The following is a 26,241-nucleotide window of genomic DNA, read 5'->3' on the forward strand; positions in this document are numbered from 1 at the left end:
TCCTTTGTTAATCAGATCCCTATAGTTAATTTAAGTCAATGAATGAGAGGCCTTTAGTGAACTCCTGTGAGTTGATGGGGTAATTGACAACAGAGAGATTTCAAGATCAGGACATGAAAGTGTCTTGAATGGATATTTTGCACAGAGGACCTAATAACATTTTTAAGTTGAAGATATATCTAAGGAATTTATTTTTTCTTTAAACTGTCTTTTTAAGTGTGATGCCATTCTTTGTAATCATTCATTTTAATAATCGTTAGACTTAATAAGAGAGGCAACATGCCTCCTTTAAATTTTTTTACAAGATTGCATATAGCATGAATTTATTACAGTTATTGCTGTGCAAAAGCAGACTCTGAGCCAAAGTACATCCCAGATATCCATCCATCAAAAGAAATAGTTAGAATTGACATAACCATTTCCACCACTTTTTAGCAGGGGGAGAAGGCTGGGGTAGGATTAAGGGATGGAAGAAAACTGGAACTAATTTGTTGCAGACCAAATTAAAAATCTGACACTTTTATCTAACATCTAAGCAAATGTCACCTGAGAGAAACTGCAGAAGACATCCAATAGAAATTTGGCCCTGCAAATCTGATTGACTTAGAAAGCGAGTCTGACTGGAATATCAGGATCTGCAAATTCTGCTGTAGTTAAATATTATCAGTAATATTGTTTCTTTAATCAACAGCACTGTTAACACATAGGGACTAACATGTTCTCAGATTCATGAGGAGACAGACTAAACAGGAAATATTTGGAGGACTTTGGAAACTGGGAGAAGATCTGTATAAATCTTATATAGTTTTGTCTTAACTGGTATCTTCTGAAAAAACTAAGGTAAACATGCAGGGTCTTTTGTTGTTTATGAGCAATAAAAACATCTTGAAAAGGACTAAAGCCTTCAATTAGGAATAGAACGTGTACCTCATTACTATTCAAAGTGCAAATCTCCTCACCTCTTTTAGTCACACAGAATGGCATTTTGGCTGCTTCATTTTAGCTGAGCTTTTGTTGACTCTTGGCAGAGGAAGCATAAAGAAAACAAAGATACTCTCTCAGCTTTCAAAGAATTCTAACTTCTCTTGAGGCACAATCCTGTGAGGAAATCTTACCATAAACTGAGTTCAATGGATGTGTTTAAAGCATTTCCCCCTCTATTTTACAAAACTTATTAATCTGCTGCTTCTGAAGGATCTAATTGAGGACTTTTGCAAGCAACTGGCTCTGCTCAAATTCACCTCACTTTTGCGTTACAATACAGGCTGCTTTTCCTGTGTTTGAGACCCCACACATATCTGTCAGTGCTCAGTATAATAACTCTGGCGGTTCCCTTGCCCTTCTAGAGCTCTGCCAACACAGTAAGTCTGCAGCTCCAACTCCAGTAATTTCCTCTCCTTCCAGAATCTCCATCTGAATTTGCAGCCACAGCATCTGTGAAAAACTCTTAAGATCCTTTTCTCAAAAAACAAAACTAAAACATAAAACAAAAACAAACAAGCAAACCCTTTTCTTAGGCTGTAGTCATACTTCTCATTCTAATATTTAAAATATAACTTTTTAAATTACCTCTGCAGAAAAGTTTTCTTTGTATACGACCTTTAAGAAACTGTCATATAGACACCTGTTATTCAAGAGGGAAAAATATAAGTAAGGAGGACGAAGCAATGCAATCAAAATAAATGGTATAACTATATATTTGTATATCATAATTAAATAGAATCAGACCTTAAGAGCGTTGGCTATCAAGGAAGACCAATCACAAAGTATATGACTTGCTGAGGTGTTGAGTGTCAGTCACAAATAGTCCCTCCTGAATTTAAAATCATGCTCTACTGGTCAGGTAAATTAGAGTATGCCTGCTCTAAATTAGAGAAACAGAAAACACTGGGTGTTGTTTCAATGTAAACAGATCTTTTCTACTCTTGAGATATCACTTCAGCCAGGTTATCAAGACCTATATGTGAAGACCAATTTGTCCTCTGTCTGGGCCAGTGTCAAGTGGGAGTTAGGAACTCACTTTGTAACTGGATCTGAAACTGTCTGTTAATGCAAAAATTTAAACTAAACCTCTCTCTCTTAGTCTCAGCCTGTGCCAAGTTCTCTCAGTACAGGGAGGAAGCCAGAGGAAAACATGCCATTATTCAGTATTTCTGATCTGAAGATTTTCAACCTCTCTCATTGAATTTAAGAATGACAGGGATACACATCTTTCTGTAGAGATATCTATACTCCATAGCATGTATTGAATGTCTTTCTTGCTTGTATCAGTGCTACCAGTCATTCATACATGCAGTATATGCACAAATTCCTACTGCAGAGGATTACAGAACAGAATTATAGTGTTGTAAATTTCACAGATGAAACTAGTTAGAGCTCACTTCTCTGTCTAGAATATAGTAGAAAACTTAATTCTCTTTCAGCTTTCTAAGATTAAGGCATTGATAGACCAAGTTAATTTTAGTATTTTCTGATTAACAATTCCTGTTGAAGAATGTTTCTTGCTGTGGGAACTGCCATTGGAATATCTCAACACTGTTCCAGGATCATCTGTGAATTTGCCAAAGTTATTTTGATGAAAAATGAAATTTCTTATGAAATTTTAAAATTCTAGACTTTAGACCAAGCTTAAAGGGAAAAAAAAAATTAAAAAAAAATAATTGAATCAAAATGTTTTCAGAAAATGAAATAAACTCTTTACTTTCTGAATCTCTGTTAATGTGGCAACATCATAGTATTGGAAAAATACTAGTAGGATAACAAAGGGGTATTTTTTTCTTGATGTCCTCATATGGTGTCAAAACAAAATTTCCTTTTTACAAATGCAGTCTTTGAGTTCAAAAACTCTATTAATGAAAACATTTGTTATCTTATATTCACTATGAGAAATGAGGTTTAAAAATGAAATAATAACTTGTCCTGCTGAGTAAATGAGTATATAATCAGTCAAGACTGGAAAATATTTGCAAGAGCTCAAAAGATCCATTGCTATTCCATATGCTTCTAACTTAATTTTGTTACCTTAGTACTCATCCTTAGAATAGATCCTTATCTTGTGTTTGATGCATGCTACAATGAAGTCAATAAAATTGACTATTTTAAGATTAGAGACCTTGATATATTTTTAAATAGTATGAAATATGAAGTGTTAGGTACCTCATAGTATACTCTAAGCTTGAAGTTGTAAATGTGCTTATCTCCTGGTCTCTGGGTAGAAGCAGAGGGACTAATGTTAGGCTGCTTTTATGTGTTCATGGCTTGTTAGAGTATAATCTGTTCTGTCTCTTCTCAGTAAAATCACATGTATTTCCCTTAAAGGCTATCAATATTTTGCACTTGTTTCTAAGATTTAAATGCTCTTGTATGGTTTGCCATGCATCTCTTTTTTTTTATTTGTTTTTCTCTTCTCATTTGTCATCCGCCAAAAAAAAAAAAAGTCTCTCTACTATGTTTTCTGTGTACAATTGTATGTTTCTGAAAAAAAGATGAATATCATATAATTATCCCATATAGGAGGCAATGAAAGTGGTAGAGTCAACATACACTATAAATGAAGACATACAAGTTTGTGTTAGTAGCCAGAAAAATGTTTGGGGACTATTAGACATTTCAGTGAAAGGCACCTCAAGAGCTAGTTGTATCTTACAATTTCTAAGAATTAATATTAATTAAGAGAAACAGTTTACCCTAAATATATTTTGTAATGGAAAATGAAATAGTGTGTGAAATCTTGTAGTGAACTGTACAGTTACTCATGAAGTAATTTATCAGTGTTTCTTACATCCTAAATTAAGAAGGAATATATATGTTACAAAAATAAGACACAGCTTATTTTTTTCTAACCTTCAAATTTCAAACTTCTGAATGTGCACAAGTCATATATTCAATCTATATTCTTTGTGTTTCATATGAGTAGCTAAAATTACTTTCATTAAAAAAGTTGCATTAAACACCTTCTTGCACACTCACATGGTACAAAAAAATCCACTGAATGCTGGTATGGTGGTACTCTAGGTGTCTATGATGAGATCTCAGATGAGATCAATATTTTAGGTCTGTAAATTCTAAAGAGACTAAAGACTTAATGCAGAGTCCTTAACCAGTTTTCCTCTGATTAGTATTGAAGAGATCACTGTACAGTCTTAGCAATTTGAAAATTTAGACACTTCCAAGATTGTATTTACTCACAAATTGTATAATCTTCTATAAATCACTGACACATTACTTGTCACACTAGAGACTATATTTAGTCAATGAGTCTATAATGATAAAGACATCATAAAATATATTGATGCTTCATGCATTGAAGTAATGTTATGAAAACTTCCAAATTTCTGCATTCTGAAGTGGAAGCCAGGATAACTAATGAAGCATAGTTTGGGTATCAGGTCTTCCTAATCAATAATATCAGCTGGATTTAGTTTTTCATTCTGCCCAGCCCTTATGCAAATTTATTTGATAGAGAAAAAGTGTGTGATTAAACAGAATTCTTTCTGTGTGTGAAATAGGTAATGAATAGGCACCCTGGTGACGGTTGAAACCAATGCTTTAAATTTCTATTAAATAAAGTTCGATAGGCAGATTAATAAGTATTCTTAATGGCTAGTTGAGAAACCATTCTCCACATAATTAATTTCAGATAGTTCAAACTGATCATCAGAAGAATGAAAATAAGAGTGAACTATGTTGCAAATGCTTGAATGTCTAAGAGCACGTGAGGAGTTTATGGTCCTGCCTAGTGCAAAAACATGGATTTCCAGCTGATTCGAAACTGCTGAATCACAGCCTGAACCACTGATCAAGCACCTGGAGAAAAGACCTGGTCAGCCCTGGAAGTGCAAGTGAAGGTAATTCACCTGTGCGATCAGAAGGGGGTGGAGCCTGGCTTCTAGACCTCATTTATGGGCTGATAAAGAAAAGATTTCTTACTGTAGATCTCTCTTTTGTGGAGTATTTCTGTGAGCCTGAATCTCTGGACGTAGGTGAGCATCCTTCTTTTTATAATGCCATTTTGTTGTGCTGGTCCTACTGCTGCTATGATGATTACAAAAACTGTTACAATGATAACTAAAATCTTTGATCAATGTGTTTTTTAAGCTATTTTTTCCTGAATCTTACAAATCTTATGTTGAAATCTAGTAGAAAATAGGGAGTTCTCAAAGAGATTCAGCAGATTTGCCATTGGTTTATTTAATTATTATTCCTTTTAAAAAGATAAATAAGTCTTTTTTTCTTAGCTTTCTTCTTTTTTTTTTTTTTTTTTTTTTAAGGAAGAGTTGTTTTTTGTTTTTTTTTAATTACAACAATAATAATGGAAGATAGTAGTTCTATGGTACTCCCATTTTGTGCCTTCAATTGAGCTGGCATGAATATTGTATTTCATCTCTAGTATTGTTTCACTTCAGTATTCTATCAAGTGAAATTGTGTACAAGCATATTGGAGACAGGAGGGAGGAAGTGTTCAGTGTTTCTCTGGTCATACACAATAAACTGTGGATTCTATCACACATCTAATTTTGAGCCTTTCTAGTTTTCTTTCTCCTATAAAACTGCCCCTCCAGACATTTGCAAACACATGGTTCCCCAATTCAAGTCTACTATGTACATAGATGGATGTGTTGATGAATGTCTTTATCAGTTCCTTGTGAGCTACCGCACTTTTGTGTACTTAAGCTTTTAAATAGCTTGTTCAGATATCTTGAAGAAAATTCCAGAGAACAGTGACCCTTGTTTTAAAATTTTTCCCATCTAAGAACTTCACTCTGGATTTTATCACACCTTCATTAGCCACGGAAATAAGGAAAGCCAAATCAAGAAGAAAAAGAAAACTATACCAACTGAAGTATAAGGTACATTTGAACGCTGTTTGTGAGGAACAGTTGTTGTGAGTGACAGAACTTAGAAGATGAAGGAAGCCTGATTAAAAAATGAATGGCATAAAACTTTTGGAGGGAAAACCAAATGTAATTGTTAAGGTTGAAAGAAATGAGGTTTAGCGGGGAGACTTAGCAGAATTAGAAGGAGGAGCATATGTCAGAAAATATATTAAAAATGACAAATAATTATGTTAATAAGGTAGTGCATGCTCTACACAATACCATTTAGGATACTGCATCAGAGAGCATTCCAGATTTTTTGAAAGTATTATAGTGCTCCTAGGTTTAGTGGAGCTTAAGTTTTTATGAAAACATTCTGAACAGCTCTGATTACAGATAATTGAAGCTGTTTTCTGATTGCAGTTAATGAAAGTAATTGTGTTAAATGACAATTCTCAGAACTAGCATTGCCTGACCTGGTTTTCTATGCTGCATTTCTGTAAGTAGAGAGCAACACTAATTCTTCTCTAACGAAGCCTTTCATTTTAAAGTGCTACTGGCTTGACCATTTATAAATAAAGTCTCAGCAGAAATGATTAAAAGACTATATATACAACACTGAAAACTAGAATTAATGACTTTCATTCATACAGCAAAAAATTTCCTCTGATACACAGTTTTGTGCTCAGTATAATAGGACGTGATTTTAATTGAGTTTTGGGCAGTATCAAAACATGAACAAAGAGTAAAAATAATGATTACTTTTATCCGAGCTTTCTTTCTGGCTGTGCATAGCACAGAAGTCTAATAGACTATTCCTTAAGACAGACCTTTTCAATGGGCACTGTTGAATTGTGGTAAAAAATATTTATTTCCATTATTTGCAATCCTATTTAAAATTTTGAAAGTGAAGAGCATTTCTGTACTATATAAAGATATTATGGATAAATAGATAGACATTTGTGAGTTACATAAACTACATAGGTGTAGTTCTATGTGAATGTAATTCTATGTGAATTTAGGGCAGTTTTGAATGAAGTTGCTATGAAGACTAGACTTGTTGGCTTCAACAACTATCAAGCTGGGCTCTGCTTGATGCGAACTCATATGCTTGCAGATTTCTGTGCCTAAGTCTTTGCAGAACTTATAGAGATCTTAGTTTCATTCCTAAAGCCTTAATGTATGCAGAAAAGGGCATGAAAAGTACTAATGCTATGATTCTAAAGGAGCAAAAGAATTTCAACAAATCAGATGTTTTAGAAACATGCACTGCTCATATTTCCAATTACAAAATTAATTTGCATGAATAGAGGAATCTCAGATTTCTTGTGAAGAACATTCCTGTGCTCAAAAATTAATTAATGGAACTCTTCAACATGCTTACTACTTACAGCACACTATTTCTCAGAAAGCTGCCATGTACTATAGGGCTGCCTATATGCATACACATTCAACTTCCTGTATCACAGAAGCACCAAGGTTGGAAAAGACCTTCCAGATCATCCAGTCCAACCATCCTCCTATCACCAATAGCTCTCGCTAAACCATATCCCTCAACACAAAATCCATATGTTCCTTGAACACCTCCAGTCAGTGACTCCTAAAAATCCATGATGCATACAAGTGTCTCACTGCCACTGGGAAAAGATCTCTTTCTGGAAATTGCTCACTTCAGAGGTTTTTACTGTGAACCTATTGATGGTTCATTTAGTTTTGATTGTCTCCTTCTACCATGATAATCTTTCTAGTTCTGCAACCTGTGAAATACCAGCCTAATCACACTACTCTGCTAATTTTTTATTAGTAGATTGTACAAACATGTTAATGAGAATTTGGGAAGTCAAAAACTTCTTCTACTATTAATATAATTACCCTACTATTATCCCAACATTTTAATTTAATGGGAGGAAGAATGTGTAAGGCTTTTGGGAACAATCGTAAGTTATGGCATTAAAATTTCTCAAACACAAAATCTGTCTTATGGTCCACAAAGAAGATTGGCTGAAGTTAAGCAGGCAGTGAAAGTGTGAGTAAGGAAAGAAATCAGGGAGCAGCTGAGAGAACTTAATGCTGAATGGAGGATTGCACTTGCTCATAGGAAGCATTTGTCTTTTCTGAATGGGTGGCCAGAAAGCTCATTTAGGTAAGAGTTAAGTGCTTGAATTGGACAAAAGATGTGTCCCTTAATTGGCTTTTTAATTCACAGGTGAAAAAGCATCTCCTTAATTCAACACAAAATCCTCATTTTTGTGAGCACTTCAGTGTTTTGAATACGTGATGCACAGTCAGTCCATCCAGGCCTCAAAACATTGAAGATGCTTTGAAGGAAAGCTGTATTGATTTTAGAACTATGTTGAGCTATGAAGCTTTATGTTTTAATCCGATTAAGGGGAATTCTCATCAGGTTTCCTAGCTGTGCTGAGGTTCCACTTCAGTGATATAACCTCTATCTGCTTTAAAGGAATCTAGCAGAGCTACAAGATGTGGAGAGTCTGAATTTGGAAGACTGAAGTTCTGAAATCACCCAGGGAAAAGATCGAGACTGTTTTTTTTCCCCGTGATGGTGGAATGTACTTCCCTTGCAAGCAGAGAGGAAAAATTGCTTCCCAAGGTAATGAGAATAGTAGCTAGATGCTGCACCAGGGACAGTTCTGCTACTGGTTATGCTACACAGACACAGGATGTGAAATCATCTGAATGGAATATGGAACCAAGCATCGCCCTCATGCAAGGAGCATTCTGTGAATGTGTCTCTTTTCTGACCACATTGCCTCTCCATTCTCATCCAGCTTTTCTGAAATGAAATAGGAAGGCTTAAGAATGCCACTGAAAGAACACAGGGCCTGTGACTGTTAGCAGTTTGTGTGTGATTAGAGTCTGTATTTGTGAGCATGAAGTTGCAAGCACAGAGATCATGAGATTTTAGACACAGGCTCTTCCCTCATCTGTGAAGCTGAGGAAGTCATTCTGTGGTAGCTGAGAGAAGCCACCTCAAAGAAGAATGCTCATGTGATATTATATATATAATATGTTATGGTTATAATCTTTTCCTGTACTTGCATACACTGTAGGTCCACTAGCAGGATTTCTACTCTTCTTGACTTAAATCATCAGTCATCTTGAAGCTCTACAAGAGTAACTCATATTGCGACAATATGAGTCAGCCTTTAGGCTCCATAATAGCATTGTTCTCTTAGGAAACATGTTCTCTTGACTTTCTCAAATTGCTGCTTCATGATAACGAGAGCGCAAACCAGAGCGCACTTTGAATGGAATGAAAATGTGGTGGTTTAAAAAAAAAGTGTGCTGCCATTCAGTCCATGTCATATGTTTGAGGAGGAAGAGTGAACAGCCTTTGCAAATGCAGCCAGTAATGTAGATAAATAACGGATGCAGCTAGTGACCTGAATGCATTTAGAGAATTCCAGCTGCTCCACTCAGTGTTTAATAGGCTAGAAGGTACAATTTATTGTTACATAAATATTCAATATATTCCTACAGCCCTGACACGTAGGTGAGAACAACAATCAGCATAAAGAGGAGCATAAATTTTTATTATAGGCTTTACTTTAGCAACAGATGCTCAGTGAAAAGACTGAAATTTAAGGTAAAAATGATTACTCGGGAAACTTATCAATCACAAGAAATGCTATGAAAGCAGCTTCATGTATACAGGGATTTTAGCTTTAGGAGTTTTTTTTTTTTTTTTTACAGGTTATGGCAAGAAAGAGTCAATAGTACACTTAATAAATGCAAATGTCTTGTGGTATACAGAGAAAGCTGAAGTCTGAGATGAGATAATTTTAATTCTTCCTGTATCATAGTTAAACTTCCTCCTGAAACCTTCCAAAACTTTCCTGCATTATGCAGCTTCAAGAATCTGTGCTCATGCTTAGCAGCCTAGGAAGTAATAATGGTATTTTCATTAATCATAAACTTAGCACGGTGACAAATTTGTTTTGAGAAATGCATGTTTGAGTAATGAAGTGTTTCCATTCAGCAATTCCCAATCCAGTTCAAGTGGGGAGAGAATGAACTTCACCTTTGATGCGTGCCCTTTTCTTTGATAAGTGCATACTTCACATGGCCTTTATTAATTCTGTTAGAAGTAGAGTTAGGAAAGAGTAACCTATGCTAACTAAAGCGTTTTATCAGCCTCTCATTTATTAACAATGGAACTTATTAAAAATGAACTAATTATTAAGATGCGTAATATGTTGATATTCATTAAAAAATGATATGAACACTATAAAGGAAATGATCTAAGTACTAGCTTATGTTAACCTCTTCTTCCTCAATTTAACTTGATCTCTGAGAGCTGAGTTCTTTTGCTATTATGTTTTATCAATCCCTTGTCTGAATGACACTCAATTGTTTTTTACATGAAAAAACTGCTCAATCAATCAGTAATTCTTTCCACACAAAGTGCTACAATAAGGTGCAAAGGTGGTGAATGAGAGTGTAAAAAAAAAAAAAAAAAAAAAAAAAGTGGTTTTTATGTGGAGCTGTGTACAATTAATATTCATTTTACTATTTTTGTTTCCACTAGCATTAGTGTTATTTGATCAGTAGAAACCTAAATTCACTTCAATCAGGATATTCTGGACTTGGTTTTTTTTCCATACACAAGATATTTTTAAAATGTGTGTAAACATAGAAAAAGGTATAAACCTACTTTAAAATCTCCCTGACTCGTGTCCTGAAATTTGTTTAGCAAAGGTATTGTTATAAACAGTATGGATTATAGTGGGATTGTGAAAGCTGATGATTTCTCTTGATGGTAAACTTTGCATTTGTTGAAAGCAAAGAAACAATCAAGAAAACTACATTGGTTTATTTCATTTCCTTTCTTCCAAGTGAGCTATTAGTTCAAATTCCTCTTTTCCACACATCTGGTGTTGACATCCTGCTTGTCCAATATGTAGTATTAACATGGAATAATGATGCCTACTGAGGAAAGTTCCTGCTTATTAATTCTGGAGACAGTGGACATACTTGAAGAATTCATGTGTGTAATTGAATTCCTCCATGCAGAAAAAATGGCACCCATTAACAGTCATCAAAGTTTGCCGAATGCTTATAGAGACCAAACAGAGTATGTGAGCATAGGTGATGTTGTGGTGAAGTTCAGCTGCAAGGCCATCTTAGCAACTATGAAACAGTGGATCATCTCCACTGATGCAGATTTTTAAGAGCATGGCATGCAGGCTCTTGTTCATCACTGGTGAAAATGAATGGCAAATGATAGTGACTAAATTGAAAAGTAGAATTTTGTAGCTGATAATTTGCTGTATCAAATAGCGTTTTTGGGATCTTTGTGTCTGATGTAGTTTCCATGTAAGTAAATAGGAGGCATTACTGTCTCAGAAACCTACAGACAGACCTTTCCTTAATGTGTATTTGCAAGTCGAATAACAGTTTGTCAGACTGCCTCTCTTCTGCCATCTGTTGTACAGCAACAAAATATAATGGAATATTTGCAAGAAAATTCATTTTCTACTGCCATATCAGCAACATCCACCTTTCACATCATGGGCCAAAATGGTGAAATAGGAGGCAGTACTATTGGAGCAGCCCTCATCCAAGCTAATTTGGATCTCTTACTATTTATCTCACTATTCTCTACTGTTCTGCAGTTCTCATCAATTGTGTACTTAGAGTCTTAAAAATATATAACTTGCTAAAAATAGTTAGGAAAATATATAAAAGTTATGTATATAGTAGCTTATGAACTGTATCTGTATTTCAAATTGCTATGGATTAAGAATATTGTTATCAGAATAATTTGAAATATGCACAGAGTTCCTCTCAATGAAAAAATACTGATTAATTCACGTTCATGTTGCCCATTCATTTCGTTTTGACAGTGAAATCTCACAGAAGCATTCAGTGGAGCACACCTCACTTTGCAGTGAAATTAAGTATCCACTCAACAGTAAATTGCTTGGCTGTTATTTGACTGTGTTCACTCGTAATGCTTTTAAAATCCATTAACTTTAATGCATTTTATCTCAGATTGACAATGTTTTTGTATAAAATAAGCAGTTACCATTAAGTCAACAGAAAAACAAAAAGAAGAATAAATTTAGCTGTGAAATTCTGAGAGTTTATAGACATTGATTAGGAAATGCCTGCAACAAACACTATGAAGCAAGTGCAAAACCACATCAAAATATAGGAATGTAACTACATTTCCTGGGATCAAATAATCAAGATTCACGTCAAGTTGCTCTAAGTTTCTTAGTATAACTTTTTTTCCACAGAGACTTGAAGGAAGAGACTGATGTCTTGTGTAAGTGATTAGGTATTAACATTAGCTCCAGGTGACATGAGGGGGTAATAGTAATGTGTATGATTTATTATAGCTATATGTACTGCATAATGCTGCTACACCAACTAAACAATTATTACTGGTTGCATTAGCTCTCTGCAGTGAAGCTGATCTCATGTTTGATGTCCAGTAACTTATTCTCCTTGCAAAATCTCAACAAACTTAAGCAAGATGAGCATGTTTTATTAAAAAATTCCAGCATTATATAGAAGAAATTGATGAATCACTGAAAAACCTTCATCTAAGATACTACTCTATTGTCAGTGTAGACAGACCTAAGCTCATCAAAGCTCACTGATTTGATACACCTAATGGGTGTCATGTTGCAACCTTATTTGGCAACCATTGCTAGAAATTCAGAATCTACATCTGTACAAATTGGCTGTAAGCTATTCCATGGTTCTTAATCTCAAATTCCATCTCTTTCAGTGATGTATGAAAATCTTGCCATCGTTTCCTGTGAAAAATGGGCTGTTACTGAAAAAATAATTAAAATGTGTTATAACAAGAAAGTAGTACAGAATTAATGCCTTGATTGTGGCTTCAAATGTGATGGTTATGTCTATTGAAAAGATGCAAGAAGGATGACTCTGGTGGGCATAACTTTACATTTTAGGAGAGTAAGGCAGGAGAGAATATGAATTTAAAAAAAAAAATGTACAAGGACTGCTCCAAAAGTAATGCCTCCTATTTTAGTAAGTTGGTGCATGACATCAGAAGCTAATGTTGGAGTATGGCAGTATTGTGTTCAGTGCATGTGACGGATTTGTGTATGAGACAAAGTTGTGCAGTTCATTTTGTCCAATGGGAAAAAAAATGGCACTTACTGACAGATACTGATGGTTGCGGAATCTTTTTGGAAAACATCGTGTCTGTCAATACAGTGGAGTAGTGGGTCATGTGTTTCAACAGTGATGCTATCATAGCATTTGTGAAACCTGTGAAACGATAACCTCTGCTGGAGTGGTTTTTCATTAGACGGCAAGCAAGTTCTTGGTCATCACTGGCAAAAATGCATGGTAGTCTTGTTACAATTTTAAACTAGAGTTCTATAACTGAGAATTCACTCTATCTAATGGTGTTATTGTTTACTTTTTATCTGGTATTTTCTATGAAAATAAATAAGGAGGCATTACTTTTGGAGTGACCTACCTAGTATATGTTCTATAAGGTAGTATTAGAAGCATTTCTACTTTCAGGAGAAACCGTGTCTAGGTTTAGATGAAGCTACCTCTTATCTTGCATCCCATGATCTTGCTTCTTTCTACTTCTAGAAAGAAATCAATCAATCAAAGCACTATGGAAGAGATTACACAGTGGATAAGTTCATAATAACTTAGTATAGTGCTGATAACTGCAAGTGTACCCTACAGGCAGGGTTATTCTTGTGCAATCTATCTTGTGTCAAGAACCATAGAGAAGCCATCAGTTCTTGCTAGTCCTCAATATGTGGTCCCTTCATCTGGGAGCTCTTAGGGTATATCCTGAGCTGACTGCAGAATATGAAGGAGGGAAGAGACCATCTGCACAGCTCATTAACCAGGAGGGTGAAGTGGCCGCTTCTCTGTGCTAGCCTTTGTCCTCAGCCTTGCATGGACAAGTTCCCATCCCTGTACTGTCAAACAGTGGTAATACAACCAAAGAGAAGTGTAGGATATTTGGGTGAGCTCAGGGCTGCAGAGCAGAGCTATGTGCTGATGACAAATACCTCAGCAATCAGGTGGTGTAGTCTGGCCATTCCACGTATGTGCTGCCTCAGTTGCCTCTGTGGATCAAGAGGCAGACTAGACAGGTATTCTTAATTTCCTATGACTGTGAACAACTAGATATTGGAGAAAAAGCAACATATTTTATGTCTGAAAATGCTTTTGTAATAGTTCCAAGACATAGTTTGTCTTTGTTTCAGCAGAAAATCTTCATCAAAGAAAACTTGATTGCAGGACAAATAGATATAAAAACAATGGCTTGATTGAAAATTTGCATTACTTTTGCTCTTCTGAATTTGGTAATCATATGTCTGACTTGGATGAGTTTTCCTAAAGAACAGCTTGAGAGTCAACTTGAAATATTCCAGCCAGAAGGGAGATGAAGATGATATGCTCCTAAATTATTTTATGTTGGAATCTCCAAATAATAGCCCTGAAAATATCAGGCCAAACTTAAACCCTGGCTCAGTTTCTGCCTTTATGTCTTTCATAGTATATTATCTTAAGATGTAACATAAATATGATAAAATCTGATGTTCTTCTCAAGACCTTTATCCCAGGAACTCATTTTAGATTCTCTACTTGATCTACCTTCAATAAATATTTCAGCAACAGAAATAAACAACTGTTTTTTTTTTTTACCAATGAACTTCTCTTTCTGTGGCAACAGAAAACTGTCAAAGATCAGGACATAATGGCTTTATTTTTTTTCCTCTAATGACACATTGGTATAACAGAATGAACAAATCTATATATCATGGCATAATTCCAAGTTTCTGTATTTGGATTATAGGTATAATTAATAAGATATCATTTTTATTTTTTTTTCCCAGTACCAAAAGGAGAAAAATCTAAGATAATATTGTCAGCCTGCATTATGAAGTAAGTTCCCACCTTCCAACTATTGATAAAAAAAAAAAAAAGTTAAATTCCCCCTTAATATTACTCATTCCTTCATGGCCCCAGAAATGAGCATAACGAAGTATTACTGCAACAGCACCTGCCCTGTTTTCCTTTACCATTTTTTTTTTGTTTACTGCCTGTGATATTCTGTATAAGTTGATACTGTATAAGTTGACAGCAATGCCCAAAGTAACCTCAATAGCCATTAAAGCTACTTCTAAAACATGCCATAATCAGGCATAGGAAGTGTACTCTATGGAATTCAATAGATCCACTAAGGCTTAAGTGCTTCTGTTGCAAAGTGCACTCTTTTTAGAGTGGGGAAAAAAAAAAATCCCTGCTACAGCTAAAAGTCCACTGTAAGCACTCCAGTGATTACAGTTGATGTATAGTCTTTTTTCCATGCTTTCAGCTGCAGTGCTTCTTTGAAGCTCTTCAAGTCTTTATCAACTGTAAGTATGGGATATGTTTGAGTCACAGATTTAAATATAAAGGCAAAGACACAAATTAAATAGAATTTTTAAACTAAATATTATGTTATTATATAAAGAAATTGAAGTTAGTGGGAAAATACATTGTTTCAAGCTCTGCCAGAGATGTACTGTAGTAGTAGTTTTGGCTACTTGATACGGTGATGATGGAGATTGAACTTTTTTTCGAAAGCTGTAGTGCTATTGTTGATTTTATCAGTGTTCTTTTTATGTAGAAATAGGCACTAATAAGTCTAGAACAAGAATTCATTAGATAAATGGCTTGGCTGTGTGCTGATTAGGCTTTGAAGCTACATTTTTATCTCCTCTATTTGCCTTTTTTCCCTCATGGCCAGTTATTCTCTCCCTTCCTAGATGGTATTTAGGCAGTAGTGCCAAAAGCTACCCAACTACCATCAAAAATCTATGTGCTTTTTCAAACCTCTGCATTTTGTTGATATTCTCTCTCCTGTGTTGGATCTGAAGGTAGTGCTCAAACAGGCTAAATCAGTTGAATTTCTGGTCTAATGGGAAGCTAATATTTTTAGTTGTTAGGAGATTATATTTTCTACTAGATTGGAAAGTGGAGGTGATTTACCCTGCAGCCATGTAACTGTGAGAGGAGGCAGTGGGCACTTGAACAGCCAGAATCATTGGCACTGAACTGCATTTAGAATGAATTATGTAATATATATTTTCACATTATTGGATATTTGTATAATTAGATGGATTATTGATGCATGTAAAAGATTGATATACCTCCACCATTACTTGAAAGAACTGAGTTCAAGAACTCTGAGCTATTTCATATTCAGAAGCTAGATAATAAACATAAAGCATGAAATATATAACCTTTTACTGCTATTGTCTATTCTTCAGTCTGTGTATTATTCTTACAAGGATAATACCTATGTAAACTAAGTTATAACCTATGAAGTTTGCCACATTTGAAAATGTACATCCATCCCTCCCCCCTCACCCTCCAAGTCTTATTTTAAGCTAAATATAAATGTTGACATATTGGTGATAGTATTTTTAGGTATGCTAAGCTCTATTGACCTGATTGACGTTATATTGATGGCCTAGTATCTTGCTAACAGACTGATTCTGGGGAATAAGTTGCAACCTCTAATAGGCACACAAAAAAATATAAGCAATTTCAGCCAAGAATGAAATGATCTGGTAGAACTCTCCTTAACTCTTTTAATTGATGTTCTCAATCACTTTGCCTAAAATGAGCTGGTAGTAATTTGAGTTTTATGTTTATCCAGTCCAATATCATATAAAGTCCAAAGATGTTTGATTTCTAGTCATTAGGTCATTTATTTAGGCCAGACAATTTCATAATTCACAACCATTGCCATTATATTTCTTTATTTACAGCATGGCTCTCTCTGGTTTACACAACTAAAACTCAAAGTGATCAGCTGCCAACATTACAAGAATGTACATATTTAAATCCACTTGACCGTTGTTTTTTTGTGTGTGTTCTGGCAATCATGGTTGATTAAAAGCAGAAGTATTTGTAATGCTTTTAGATGCATTTTGCTTGTTGTCAATCTAATTTTTAAGTTGAATGTTTGTATTCAATGTTTGTACAAGAGACATACCTATTTTCAATATTTACAAAATGCATAATCAGAAATTTCTTTCATTGAGAATTCAGTAAAACCCTAGTGACACAATTTTCTTAGTCTAAAGAAAGCTATGTACAAAAATTACAATATAAAACTTAGGTTATAAGATGTGAGCAATAAGTATTTGTTTCAATTTAATGAAATTTAGGCAGAGACACAGCTGCTACAATTTCTTTTCTGACTGACAACTTGTGTGATTCAGATTTTAGCTTCATGGAGAAGTTACTATGTTGATAGTTACACATTAAACAGTATTTATCCCATGACTTGAATTTACAGGTTTATTCATAATGTATGAAAGATCATTTGCAAAAAATATTTTTTCCTCTCTAAAAATATTTTTAGTATTTTAATAAAGATATTACTTTTGTATCTTAGCAGTTTTAGCATTGATAAAGCCATCTAAATATTTAGTAGTAATTTAGAGAACAAAGTAATATGGAAAGCTCGCTCTAAGCAAGAAGCATCTAACACGTCAGTGTCACTAAGCTCAAATGAAAAAATTTTCTACTGCATGGATCAGGTCCAATGCCAATATTTTCTTCTACCTATATGAAACCCAGGTTTGTATTTAAGATTCAGCGGTCTACACCCTCAACAGAACAAGAAAATGGCCTCAGATCCACTGTTTGTATTTCTCAGAAAAGTGTTAGCTGTATCTTATTGTTTTGATTTGATAGTGTTTGTTCAGCTTCTTGCCATTGGTAATGTCAATTGAAAAATCAAAACAGGTATTACGTTGAGATTTTTCTTTGTTTCTTCTCTCAGGATCAAGCTCATTGGAAACACTGCGCAAAAGGCATTCACAGAGGGAACTTCTGAGGACAGAAGGTCAGCTCTATTATTGATAATTATTTAATTTTAGTGAGGAGATCATGCAACATCTTACACTGCATCATTCAATTTTTTTCTTAAATACCACTGAGCAGATCCATTTTTTGTTCTTATTTGTTTTAAATTTCCTTGTGGATTTCCTCTGTCTTTTCTTTCAAATTTTTGAATTAATTGGCGAGTTGGCCTGTTTTTATTCTTCTAACATAGAGGACATTAGTATTTTGAAAATGCACCTCTTCAGATTTGGTGCCAAAACCAGATCATGTTGTTGCAACTAACGTTACTACTCCCAGTTAAGTACTCGCCATTGGGCAGTCTAAGAGGCAGAACTTTAATGGAAACTTTCTGAAAAGCTTTCTTACACTAGGAGATTTCAGCCAGTTTTCAAAACATTTTGCTACATGATGGGGGAAGCTGAGTGTGTAGTACTCCTGCTGATTCTCACCTGTATGGTGACACAGAACTACAGGAGCGACTCACAGGTGTCTCATAGTGTGCAAAAAGGCACCAAGCTGTGTAACTTCCTGACTCCATGAGTTTTCCTTTCCTAAATGCTGCCTGAATGGGGATTATTTGTTATGGAATATTTTCTGTAGCTTCAACAACTCTTTTGTTGTTACTGTTGTTGTTAAAGTACTCATTATTAAAATGAGGGCTTTTCATTGAAAAAACAATTTTCAGAATTTTTGCAGATTAGAAAACAGTGAGTGACATAAAAAATGTCATAAATGACATATAAAAATTTAACTGCAGCATAGGAAGTTCCGCACAAACATGCGCAAGAACTTCTTTACAGTGAGGGTGACGGAGCACTGGAACAGGCTGCCCAGGGAGGTGGTGGAGTCTCCTTCTCTGGAGATGTTCAAGACCTGCCTGGATGCCTACCTGTGCGACCTACTGTAGGGAAACTGCTTTGGCAGAGGGGTTGGACTCGATGATCTCTGGAGGTCCCTTCCAACCCCTACAATTCTGTGATTCTGTGATAAAAATGTTGACAGAACTTGTACAGGAATTACAGGAGCAGAGACATTTGGAGAAAATGTTTTTTACATTTTTCATTTTGTTTCCAAGTTGTTATTGCTCTCAGTCTTCAATAAAATCAATGTGTTCAAAGATGTATTGTTAGTACTGTGGGTATTATAGCAATAAATAAAATTTACTAGAGGTATCAGTTCAAAAAGTTAGTACGTGATTTTTACAATTTTCTGTTGTTTTATCTATTAAGTATTCACAATCCAGTTTACTTCATCTGAATTCAGGGAATTTGAAAGAGAAAGGAATATGCTGGATTAAAGCACATGCTCCAGGTTTAAGAGGGAATGGCAGAAAGCTCAGACACAGAAATAAGAGAAGAAGGTGATAATTACTTTAGCAAACAAGCTTTGGGATACGTAGACAAGATTTCTGTTATATGTCAAGTACACTTCCATGACAAACACCCTTGGTCCTCTGCTTACTGTTTCCTTTGCTCGAAATACAATTGCATCCACAGGAATGGAATTTTATATCTACTTTATCTGAAGTCTGCTTTAGTGCTTTTATATATTCTGCAGTTTTTAAGTATCGTTTAGTAAGACTCGGTATTATGCTATGATATAATCAACACATGATATTTCTATTATGAGTCTTTCAAACTTTTAAACTTTGGGACTGGGTAGCATGCCTAAGCTGAAACCAAATTTGTTGAGGGAATCATTTTTGCTTCCAGAATAGCTTTGGCCAAAATGCCACCTGAGCATCTCACATAAGGTCCTGTGTACTACTGCTCCATTCCTTACCTGCCATCCTTAACTCTCAGGATATGTGGATGGAAAATGATCATCTGTGCAAGATGTCAACATAATCCCTTTCATTACTGTTAGAACTCATAATGTAATTAAAACCCTGTCTTTGCCTCACACATTGAGTTTTGACCAGTATGATGTTTCTGAGCATCAATAATAAAACTGTGTTCATGAACTTGTATTCAAAACTATACAAGAAGCATTGAACTTCTCAAACTTTGGATCTGAGCCTCTCATTTTTTGTGAAGCATTCGCTCTATTTAATTGCTTCATCAGTTCCTGTCTTTACTATCCTGCATTTAGTCAAATACATTTTATCAAAATGGCTGCTAAGAGTTTTTTAATTAGCACAGTTTGAATGACTCCCTTACTAGTGGTTAAAGAGACTCTGTAGACAACATAAAATAGATCTAATGTGGGTTTTTTTTGTGTGATTTACACCAATACAGACTGTGAGTATGTCAAGTCTCTTACATCTGCTATCCTCATCTCTTGTAACAATCACTTGGGACAATTATAACAAAACCTTAGTTGTAAGGTTGCTAATTTAGCACTTATTAGGTCCTTGGCTCAGAATACCAGCTGTTTCCAAGTTAAAACCTTAAGGGAAAACGCACCTTGTATTACAAATAAAAATAAAAAAAATAAAGAAATAGCAATATATCTCTCCTCTTAATAAAACATATTGATGTTTTCTCTCAGATCACCTGAGCAGTTATTTGTGCCTATTCTTTTTCCTTTTTTCCCCCCAAGTATTTCTTCAATGCCTATCATCCAATCTATCATCTGAAACTGTTTCCTTACAGTCTTAGTTAAACTGAAATGTTGGAGAAAAATTAGCCCCCAGTGTTTTTCTAATCAGCAGTTTGCCAAAATTAAGGCTAAATCCACCTTGCCTTCTTTTTAATGAGTGTCCCAGGGAAAGTTTAGAAAAGCCAGAAAAGCTAAGAGAATTTACTAAATTCTCTAGCACTGCTAATTGTGCACTTTTTCATTAAAAACAAAACAAACAACAACAAGCTAGAAATATTTAACCAAAAGAGTTTAGCTTGTGGTTGTATTTAAAACAAAACAACAAAACTGGATAAGAAATCACAGCTAAACAAAAATAGAAATTTTACCTTAAATCACGACTTACTTGACTCCTGTTTATTTATTTATTTACTGTTTATGTTTCTTTTGCTGTAAGAATTTTTATGATTTTTATGTTTTTGGGTTATTCTTCACTTTAAATGTTCATTCTAAATATGTTTGATAAGAATAAGCTTGACAATTTTCGACTGGGTATGTGTTTCATACATACATTAGTTACGTAAATACTCCCAGCTAATATATATTTTACAGTTTGTATGCAAAACTAATCTACGTGAGCCTTAGGAGAAAGAATTGACATAGTGGAATAAGTTTCTCAGTAAGAAGCAGTAGAATGTAGTTTTGCCTGACTTTTTGAGATATTTCTTCCACTTTTCTCTCTTAAAATTACTCTGGCGCTACCCATCTTAAATTCCAGTTGACACAAACACTCCAGCAGATATTACTGTGGTTTGGAATCTCTGTACTTTCTAGATTTATCATCTGAATGAAGCAGCTAATGTTAGTAACTTAAAAAGTGATGTTGCCGTTGTGAATCTTACTGTTCATAAAGCACTATGGGGTTGTCATATATTAGGAGAAACTCCCTCAAAGAGAAGATAATTTCTTTCATTTTATTTATTTTGGTTTCCAATCAATTTTGATGAACAACTCAAAGATTTTTCTGTTTGAAAAAATCATTGTCCTTTTTAAATCCAGTGGTAGAGTTTCACATGATAATAGTATCATTTAAGGCAAAAGGTAGAATCAGGAATTGAGTTTTATGTTCTGTATTTAAGGGTCAAAATACTTTACAATGTGTGACAAGAATGTTCTTTGCCAGCATACATTGGTAGCTGCAGAGTTAGGAAATAGCCTTTCTTTTAAACTTTGTAATGAAAAATAAAACATGAAATTATATAGATCAGAGAGAAACTATGGTTATGAAACAGTGCAATATGGTAAACACACTTGGCAAATTCAGCACAGACTTTTCTGCACACGTCTGATCCATACTTTCTGTTCTTCTTTCCCTTGGGGGTGCCCGTTTAGGGGAGGGGCACAAAGCACTGGTACTTATTTAAGCTTTGGTCTCTTAAAATAAATTTGTTCGACAGCAAGAAATTATCTTCTTACAGTAGTCAACCTGATAAGACTGGAGGGATTTACATAAAACTCAATAAGTTTTGAACTATTTTTAGTCTGTATCGGGACAGCTTGATAATTCTCTTTCTCCTTATAGTCATTTTTATATTTTTGCAGCTGTTACACTTTTTTCTTGTAATTTCTCTAGTTTTGTGAATATTTTCTGCTTCCTCTTCAGGATTATTTTGCACAAAAAGAGTTTTTTTCCTCATGTCTGTTTCTAAAACACCAGGTAGAGCTAAAGCTTCATCTTTCTCTCTTTTAAGCCTTCTGTTAGAAAAATAAAACAGCTACTCTCATTTAGAAACATGACTTGAGAATACAACTAGATGTGAGGTTGCCTGAGTGCAGTTAGAGTATTATTTGGCAGGTCATAATCAAATATCTTCAGTCCCAGTGTAAACAGATTATTGCAGTACAAGGAGAGACACTTGATCATCTAGAATTGATGACTCTTCAAAATAACATAGATATTTCAGTGAAATAAGAAAGTACCTTGTATTAGAAATGAAGTTTACCCAATAGAGATGTGAGGTGCAAAGGAAAAAAGGAAAAGGTTTCTCCTAATCGATACATCTATGGCTTCTAAACCTGTGTAGGAACGGCATCAGTACCTGAATACATTTTCATTTTGTCATGGTTCTATGTTTTTTTTTTTTTTTTTTTTTTTTTTTTTTTTAATGGTTTCAGTATTCCACATCAAAACATCATGTAGTGTACGGGGCATTAAAGTGTCACTGCCCCAGTCCCAGCTACCTATCCCTGTACATTACAGCAGTCACGGGATCTGACCCTTCCGGGTGGGGGGGGCTCGCTCTTGCTGCCTTGCAGTGGGTGCTGGAGGGTGCTTTCCTAGCCGTTCCAAGCTTTTCAGGTTTGAATCGGTCCCGGAAACTCTCTCTCTCATCTTGTCTGATTTATTAATCTCAATTTCAATTAAATTGTATATATTGTGTTATCTTGTATTCCAATATTATAGTAAAATAAGTTTTCCTCCATAGATTGTTGCCGCTGCTCTTTTCCTCCCTTCTTTCCTTCCCATTTTCGTGGGACTGGGGTGGGGGGGGAGGGCAGAGGCCTGTCGCCCCTGTCACGGACATAGATTGATCTGATCAACTCCGTGACACATTTCTTTTCATTTCATTTAAGACTTTATAGAATATAAATATTGATTTTTCCTAGATGTTGCCCATCATTGTTCTCAGCATCTCCATTTGAGTAAGATTTCCCTGATATTTCTGTAAAGGAGTTCTTATTACCTTTGATCCAGTTGTCATTTTGAAGTCAAATTACATGTTCTTCTCAATCCACTAAACAATAAAATCAAGTATAAAAACTGCTTGTTATGTTGATAAAATTGCTGTAACAGGGTATTCTCACTGGGAATTAGCCTTCTTATCTGCATTAGTAAAATGAGTTTGTAGTAACCTATTTCACCTTGTGTACTTTCTTCTCTCTTCAAATATTGATCTTCTTGTCCTCCTCTCAGCAGCAGTTCATGTTAAATTATTTCTTTGTACCACGTGACACTGCATATTTAAGGTGTTCTTTGAGTCAAAGGATTTACTTTATCTCTTTTTGTTCAAATCCATATTTGGATAAAAACTTGTTTTTAGATGGTTAAATTCAGATTTTATGCTGAAACTCAAAGAGTTTCAAAAAGAGTTATATTTTTACTGCTGTCAATGAAAAGGCTTTTCAAATAGAAGTACTTTAGTACTTAGTTGTGATAAGTCTGTTAATGCTTGTGCACATGGATGTATTGCTTTTAAATACTCAAAATACTGCACTTAAAAAATATTTTAAATTTTTTTAGGAAATCAAGATATAAATTATATATAAGATATAAGAAACAAAAGGACAGTAAACTAGCCATTTATGAAAGTTCATTTTATCTATTTGTAAATTGTTTCTTCTACCAGCAATTGTAATCTGAGATGTTGTATAGGACAAGAATTTTTTATTTTTTTTTTTTAATTTTTTTATCTCTAGTATCTTGGCATGCCATGTTTGTTTTTTTTTTTTTCACCTGATTTTTTTCCCAAATGACTTGTTTGAAATGATCTTTTTTACCTCCTCCATTTTAATTATCTACTTCTGTAACAATAATTCTTACTTAAATTTAAAATGTGTGAGAAATTTGATTATATAAAGACACTCTTACAATATATCTGAATATTATGTTTATTTTATGAGAAGCAAGTGTTTGTTTAAATTGGGATTCATTTTACAATCACTGATGTAGAGTCAAACATATTCAATGTGAAATTTGCATTACTATGAAAATGTGTTACAAAGAATAACTTCTCAGCAATATATACCTGCCTCCACTGATTTCTTGAACTACTTTTTGTTCTATGAAAAATTATTTGTCCACCACTAAGAAATATATTGATACACACAGCAGTTACAGCCATCCAAATTCACCATTTTAAAAATTAAAAAATTAAAGGGAGCAACATTTCCTATTACTTTATTTTTGTGATTGACAACTGTTAAGATTCTTAAAAAATAAAAATAAAAATGATATGAAATCTGAATTTATTTAAATAACGATTGACAGAATGAAGGGAAATAGCTTTAAACTGGAGGAGAATTGATTTAGGCAAGATATTAGGGAGAAATTCTTTACTGCAAGGGTGGTGTTATGCTGGAACAGGTTGCCCAGCAAGAAGGTGAATAACTGCACCCTGGAGTTTTCTGAGGCCAGACTGGATGGGGCTTTGAACACCATCTAGTAGAAGGTGTCCCTGCCTATAGCAGGTTCGAACTGGATGATCTTCAATGTCTCTTCCAATCGAAACCTATCTATGATTATCTGAAAACACTTTCTCTGTCTTTTGAATCAACTGAAGATTCTAATAATGGATGGCTCCAGCTTACTACCTTTTTTTTCTCAAGCAACAAAATATTAATATTATCTTTTTTTTTTTCATGACCTCCTTGTCCTTCTCACACAAATAACATTAAAAAAAAATCAAGTCCAAAGTTTTGATTTTTTTAATGGATAATATGCCACTATTTTGAGATTGGAAGAGCTTAGGAACCATGGGAAGTACGTACTTTAATTTATAAGCATATACAGTGCTTAACTTTTAGATATGATACCAATCACAAGTCGTCTTCAAGATGAAAAAGTAGAAAGCAGTATATTTGGGAATTAAATTTATCAATGGTTTTCTCAATAAACACTAAAAATTAATGTACTTGTGTAAAAAAATAAAAAACTTTTGGAGACTCAGTTAAAGACTGTAAGGAGGACATAATAATTGGCTCAAATGATTTAGAGAGAACTGTTTTATGATAAGACATCTGTTCATATTCAAGAAGTCTGCAGACTGTTGGACTTATGATTAAATGTGTGTTTATATCTTTATACTTTCTTCAAAGTGGAAGGAAGCACAGCTTCAGCCTTTGGCTTAGTCTCTGCTGTGTAAGTAAATATAAATCGTAGTAAAACATTAGCCAAAACAATTTATGTATGTGTGACTGAGGCTGAATTTCCACAGCTAAAGGCTTCTGGACTCAAGCCAGTCCAGTATTAAGGAGAAAAATGCCCCCGAAATAAACATTGCTCACTGAAGGAGAATAGTACTCCCTGCAGAAAAAAGACACAAGGAGAATCATAGAATAATAGAATATTCTTAGTTGGAAGTGACCCACAAGGATCATCGAGTCCAACTCCTGGCTCCACACAGGACCACCCAGAACTCAAACCATATTTTTAAACAGCATTGTCCAAACAAATACTATAATTTTAAAAATGCTCATCATTAAACAAGTATATTATGGCTAAGGCAGGTTAGCTACGTAAAAGATCCCTAAGATTCCTGCTTATAGAAACCAAATTTGAACCATTATTTTTCTTTGAAATAAGCCTAACATATCCCTCTTTATACAAATCTATTGGTTAAAAGTCATGGGACTACAACCTGTATATCTATGTAGTGAATGTTAATAAATGCGTTAGAAATGGTTCTCTATGGCAGTGTACCTAAGACAGATCAACTGTGCCCACAGTTTTTATCTTGCTGAGTTTCTGTTGGCTTTTTTCCTGCCTAATAAATTGGGAACAAACCACCATACTCATATGCATCTATAATATTATTTTCTGTGAATACCCCAATAGTCTTTTTTTTTTTTTTTTCTGCATTATGTGGTTGTAAGAGATTATTCTTTTACATCATTGTATCAAAGCTTGCTGCGGACACAGATGGACAAGTCCAAGCAAGTCCTGGGCAAGGGTTGTGAAATCCTTTGTCTGAGGGGCGCAGATGGACAAGGCTAAGGGCAACGAGGGAGTGATAAGCTGCAGATTAATGGCCAGGTAGCAGTCTTTTGTGTGGGTTTATCTTGAGGAAGATGGCCATCTCAGGGGTACTCACATGACTCTTGCTCAAGCACCCAGGGATGTCACATAGGCTGGCAGAAGAAGGATAAAAAGGGGACCTATAACCATGAGGTTTTTCTAGCAACAGATTCCTCATGAAGAAGAAGAGATTTCTGCCATGAGGAGCCTCAGAACCTGCCTCTCTCCCTCCTG

At 34.7% G+C, this 26,241-nt stretch overlaps 1 long non-coding RNA gene across 1 annotated transcript in view; it reads left to right on the plus strand.

Annotated features, from left to right (window-relative positions):
- Positions 1–22,362, plus strand: part of LOC125694355 (uncharacterized) — a 93,612-nt gene extending 71,250 nt beyond the window's left edge. Inside the window, exons 8-9 of the long non-coding RNA XR_007377523.1 lie at positions 17,632–17,694; positions 19,406–22,362. This is a non-coding gene — a long non-coding RNA (uncharacterized LOC125694355). The remainder of the gene's footprint in view (positions 1–17,631; positions 17,695–19,405) is intronic.
- Positions 22,363–26,241: the final 3,879 nt, after the last annotated feature.

The sequence above is a fragment of the Lagopus muta genome, chromosome 6 (assembly GCF_023343835.1).
Source record: "Lagopus muta isolate bLagMut1 chromosome 6, bLagMut1 primary, whole genome shotgun sequence".
NCBI classification, from domain to species: Eukaryota; Metazoa; Chordata; class Aves; order Galliformes; family Phasianidae; genus Lagopus; species Lagopus muta.